We start from the raw sequence: 6,519 nt of genomic DNA, 5'->3' as shown, positions 1-6,519 counted from the left end.
GAGGACACGTTAAATGCTGGGGTGCCAATCTGAATAAAATATGGGGTGGGGCAGGTAAGCCCCACCTGCAAAATCACGCATATGATGCGGTGCATGCACATCATTTGAATGGCAATGCCAATCAACTGGCCCCCTCAAATATTTTATGGGGGGGGATGAAAACCCCTCGGTCCCTAGGAGTGGGCTCTTATGGTTAAATGACAAGTCAACATAAGCTGGCAGGAACATACCAGGGGTCTCCACAACAGAAAAGGTTCTGCAGGGAGGGGGACATGCCAGGGAAGATGGTTCTATATTAATAAAGTGATAATTTGTTATCCAGCCAGACTTTTGCAGTATGCAGGCATTCAGCTTATACAGAACTCCTAACCGGACTGAATGGAATACAACTGCATGTGTAGCTAAGAACTGGCTACCATGGCATTTTGCCTAACAAGTCAAAAAAGCGGGTATAATCTTACACAAAGAGATATCGATCCAATCAAAATAGCATTTTAATAACTCTGTATTCCAAAAACTGTGCAGAGTTAGTAAGGTATTGTGGCCAGGGTAATTAAGAATATGTCTCTCAAAATGCATCCTATATTGAATCATGCTATTGTAGAGCTAGAAGGGACCTGAGGATCATCTAATCCAGCCCTTGTAAGGGGATCGAACCTGCGAACTTGGCGTTATCAGCACCACACTCTAACCAACTGAGCTATCTAGAAATGCTACGAAACTCGGCTTGGGAAAACTGCTGCTATCTTACCTGGGGGCAGGTCCCACTGAACTCAGCAGAGCTTACGTCTGAGTAGACATGCAGAGGCTTGCACTACCAGCGTCAAAAAATGTACCTGCTCCATGAGCCAAACCCATTTATTACGAAGTCCAGTCTCTGGCTAAGTCCATAGTGCACTCTAATAAATTTAATAGAAGATCAAATATTTATGGTTAACACCACCCGATGAAGATAATCTCTGCTTGATAACACTCTTCCCAAGTCAGGGAGCAATCCTACTCACGAGAAGCAGGCCTAAAGCAAGGCGGTGTAAATTAACATGTGTAAACATTACAGCAGACCCAAACCCCATTCCTCAGTGGGGTGGCTGCCATCTGCTCTGCCTAAGCCTGGCAGAGGGGAAACAAACCTTTAAAACAGGGTTCTTTGGTCTTTGTGCCAGGTTTCCAGGTCACACGAATGAACTGAATGGGCTTAGGATTCAACCTGAGTCCCCCTTCTGTGGTCCTTTCCCTGCTGCCACCCCAGAGCATCTCCTCCGGGGGACTCAAACTGGGCTTGGATCAGCCAGCTTTGAGTTGGCTATGGCTGAGCTCCAACTGAGCTGGGAAGAGCATTCTACAAATGCTAAACCAGGTGAGGGGAGCCATTGATTCTGGACCCTCAGTGAGTTAGGGACTTCTCCTGCATGTGAAGAATCAATCCAGTGGATTGAGTGGATGAGACCAACAGCAGGTCCAACGGTCAAGAAGGCGATATCTGCATGTGCTGTAGAGAGAAGTGAGGGGCAAATGGGGCTCGTCCACCTGGGAAGCCCACCTAGGAGATGGAAAACTCTGGCTCTAAACCTCCACTGCCATGTGGGGCATCTTCGGGAGAAGAAAGAGCTAAGGAGTAAAACTTACACAAATCCAGAGTGGAGTCCCTAAGATGGTTGGATGGAGCCTTGTATGCCTCCTTCCAGCGACACCTGCAGCCAAGCTGGTGCCAAACGTATTGTTCTGCTTTCCGTGGCTCAGTCACCTCAATCCTGGCTGGGATGGAGGAAATACGCTGGTGCATCTTCAGCCAAGGCAAGGTTGGGGAGTTACAGTGATGATGGGGTTGGCGCGGGGACGCTGGTGGCGCTGTGGGTTAAACCACAGAGCCTAGGACTTGCCGATCAGAAGGTCGTGGTTCGAATCCCTGTGACGGGGTGAGCTCCCGTTGCTCGGTCCCTGCTCCTGCCAACCTAGCAGTTCGAAAGCACGTCAATGTGCAAGTAGATAAATAGGTACCGCTCCGGCGGGAAGGTAAACAGCGTTTCCGTGTGCTGCTCTGGTTCGCCAGAAGCGGCTTAGTCATGCTGGCCACATGACCCAGAAGCTGTACGCCGGCTCCTTCGGCCAATAAAGCGAGATGAGCGCTGCAACCCCAGAGTTGGTCATGACTGGACCTAATGGGGTCCCTTTACCTTTACCTTAACCTGGTTGCACTGTGAGCCTTCTAGCTCAGCCATAGATCTGTTGGATCCTAGCCCCACTCATCTTGTCGAATCTCGGTTTAGGATTGTGCCCTTAGTCATTTTCATTAATTCCAGTGGGTCTTCTCTGTGTAAAAGTTAGTAGAAGACCATACATGATTTGCAGAAACAGTTATCATATTTTACAAATGAATTCAAGTTGCCTAGAACTATGATGTCTAATTGCAGTGGCCGTATTAATACATATTAAATCTATATAACTATCACTGTGAACAGCATTCAGAATTCTTCTTAGTGCTTTCCCAGTGCATTTTCTTTTTAGAAGAATCATAGGAAGGCAATATTTTCCTACCAGCTCATCCACTCTTGTTTTCTTGTCTGGGGACACGATTAATCTTTGCAGTACACAATTAGCTACAGGCAATGAGCTTGACTTGGCTCTTCTAGGTCATTAGCACTGATCTGGTCTGGTCTGGCTGGCAGCAGTTTCATTGGTCTCCACCGGCACAATCAAGAATTTTCCACTTTTTACTCAGTGATTGGTCATCATGATGAAACACGGCAAGCTTCAGAGAACGCTCCATCTTCCAACCCCCTTTCTTAATGGGATATTGAATCTGTGTTGGCTCTGTCCTTCGAGGAAGTCTCACATGAGTCAAAGATGACGGAGAAGATACATGATGGATGCCCATACAATAAACATTTCTCTCTTTTTTTGAATGGGACACCCACACTGCCCGGCCAATGCTGCCTGTCAGGCACTTTCCACATGGCAAAGAATGTGCTTGGCTAAAGACTAATCTTTGCTCTGGTTGCAAGTAAAACTTTAACCTGCAGAGAAAAGTTCACTCCTCCAGTTATGCCAACTGATTTTCCTGGTGCAAAGGAGTTTTTGTCAAAGGGATTAGGATGTCCCATTGCAAAGCATGCATGATAATCAATTCAAAATCCTTTATTAGGCATAGCACACCACACATTATCAAACAAACATCATATACAGACTGTATAAAATACGGGCTCAGCGAACACAATTTATCCCAGTCCTATTCTTAACTCCAAAAAATAAATCGATGTACATAGATAATATAATACAACACAGCAACATCACCTACCATTAAGAACCACTAAGTCTCTCTATCATGGCCCATTCTTTCTTCATGGACAGCCCTCAAAAATTCAGCCACTATAACAGTAATTTGATCATCGCTGTCCGCCAGCAGGTCCTGAACAGTTGGTTTTGTAAAAATCTGTCTATTAAATTTTAGGGCCTCAAACAATTGCCTTCTGGCATAACTGCCAAAATCACAGGAAAAGAACACATGCTCCAGAGTATCGGGTTCTTGTTTTCCACATTTGCATGCATGATAACCCTGGGAGGGCTCTCTCAAGGACTCTTGACACTGGGGTTTTTTTGGCTGTATATTCTGCAACACGTCACCGGTGCCATAATAGCGCATTAGTGGCGGATTTATACTGAGCTGTCCACACGTTGTTCCACTTTACCCATTGTTCTCTGATGACCCCCCCCCAATGTTATTGCATTAATGCCGCCTGGAGGGGCACTCTTGCACCAAAAGCCAGACCAATAAAATAAAATAAACCGGAACATTTGTGATACAAAAAGTTACAGGATTTCAAGCAGTAAGATGCATGGACTGGAAACAAAACAATACGTCCACCCTGAAACTTTTGCAGGCACAAATTGTATTGGAAATGGAATTGTGTATAAGAACCACCATCATGGGCACAAATAATCAAGAAGAGGAATGTCTGGAGGTGCCCCCAGAACTACGTCCTACCAAGTTCAGCGGCACTTACTCCCAAGTAAGTTTACTTAAAACAGCAGCCTCAGGGCCAAACTGGATATTTTTTGGGAAATCATAAATAAAATAAGGTACCCATGAACGTAAACAAGTCAAGCATAGCACTTTGATGTGCTTTCGAACTGCTAGGTTGGCAGGAGCAGGGACCGAGCAACGTGAGCTCACCCCGTCGTGGGGATTCGAACCGCCGACCTTCTGATCGGCAAGTCCTAGGCTCTGTGGTTTAACCTACAGAGGCTTGTGCGATAATAGATGCTGTTTTTGTTATTTTACCCACAAGAACATATAAGAAGAGGCTGTTGGATCTAGCCCAACATCTTGTTCTTACGCTGCAACCAGATGCCCACAGGAAGCACACAAGCAGGACCCGAGTGCTAGAGCACCTTTCCTAAGGTCCAATAACAATATTACTATTATTATTATATATCTATTTATACACCAGTATGTTATAAATTCTTTTGCAAGGGCCAAACTATCCAAGAGAGCCCTGAAAGTGAATAGTGAGGATGTCTGTTGAACCTCTCCTGCAAGAGTGTTCCAGAGCATACACAGGATCAGTGACACCAAATTCCCAACTTCTAGTTGAGGTCAGTTGGGCCTCTGTAAAATGGGGGACAACTTGCAGCACTCTTCCAGATAATCTCAGTGATTGGGCTGGGATATAATGGATTCAGCAGTCCTTAAGGCATCCTTGCCCCACATTATGGAGTTTGGAGTGTCTACTGCCATGCATGTCTGTGGGCAGGAGATCTTTGGTGGCGACCCAACTTGAAGCTGAGCTAACCACTATAACATCTACTTAGCCTCATAGATTTAATTTTGAACGACAAATGACAGGAGGCCCAACCTGGTGCCTTCCCAGTGTTTTGAACTATGACTCCCATCAACCCCACCCAGCATGGGACTTGGGAGTCCAAAACAGTGCTCCCCTGGATCACATGGTATGTAAGAAGATAGGCATTCCAACTCAGCCAGCTGAGATGCTCCACCTCAAGATGATCCTTGAAAGCAGCTGCGATTGCAACTCATTCAGTGTCTGGTCTAAATCACTTTACTCCTAAAGAGATGTGGCCAACCTTCTGCAGATTGCTTCTTGTCTCCAGTTGACTAGTTTTAGTATTGGTTGGGCACATGCCAGGTCTTTGTGGTATTGACATTCAGTGTAAAGTCACATTCACATTCTGTACATTCTCAAATGCGTATCTTTGAGCCTCATCGGACAACCACCATTTGATTAGAGTGAACCATTGTTGGAGTTTGCTCCACATTAACCCGATAGCAGAAGGTATAATGGGGTGACTGTTTGCAGCTTTGATTAATCATTCATCTACAAAGACTTGCCTACAGAGTAGTGATAGAATTCAGGCTTCTTCCATCGGGAAATATTCATTACATATTGCAGGCTTTAACTCAATATAGAAACCCGACCATCGCTTACAGACTTGGGCATTTCATTATTCAGCAGAGATGCCCTTGTCCAGCTGTTGGGAAGATGGGCATTTGCTTGGAGTCTGTAGAACCTAAACAACACCCAGCTTTTCATCACCGGGGGTCTTTCATAGTTTGGCCTGGAAATGCCAGGAACTGAACTGAATCTGGGAGATTTCACATGCCTGTTATGTGCTCACCAGCTGAGTTGAGGGAGAAGGTCCATGTTTTGATGGTGGTTCTCCATTCCAACTTCTTTACTTCCCTTTTCAGAAATTAGTTGAGGCCATTCACTTCTGCAAGAAGAGACCACATATTGCCTGTAATATGTACTGACCGGTATCTAACTAGTTAATAATATTAGTTTATTGCTGTATTAGATGCTGCAGAGGAAAACTGAGATTGCACCCAGCCGCTACTGGATGTGGACTGCACAGCCAAAGTTTACAACACAAAATCAAATTAATAGCTTTGATGGCCTTGAGGTGGACTTCATTATTAGCACAAATATTAACTTGGCAGGAAAGCTTGTGATTCAATCTGTACTTGCGATTGGAATTTGATCGCCTTAAATGAGCTCTCTCATCTGCTGATTATTAATTCTTGCTACAGTCGGGAAACTACAAGCAATAAACTTGGCTGGATCTGCATGGCCAGGCAGGAGCAATATTTTTTAACTGAGACATGCACTGGGCACAAAGCTCAGGAAGCGGCAATGTTAGAGGCTTCTTTTGACTATCGAGTTTTTAGCGCAGCCATCTTCCCTTGAAATTGCACTTTACACAAACTCCTCCTGCCATCATTGCTTACCCGGAACAGTCTATATTTTCTAGGACCTGACTGCAGGAAGAGTGCCTTATTTTTTGGAGGTAGGGCTCTTGAAGATGCATTTTTTTGAAAAAAGTATTAGTGTACATGCACAGATAGAGACACTACAGTTCTTCAGGCTTCACATGCATGACTGCACACACACATGTTCTCTAGATGTTAAAACTCTGGGAAGGTGGCTGGGAAGGTGTAGATGAATGTCAATGCACACACAAAAACGCCACGTTCAATCAGAGTTGAATGGGAATCAGAGGTGG

This window comes from Podarcis filfolensis (assembly GCF_964270895.1).
Source record: "Podarcis filfolensis genome assembly, chromosome: 5".
Taxonomy (NCBI): domain Eukaryota; kingdom Metazoa; phylum Chordata; class Lepidosauria; order Squamata; family Lacertidae; genus Podarcis; species Podarcis filfolensis.
Note: the sequence above shows the minus strand (reverse complement) of the source record.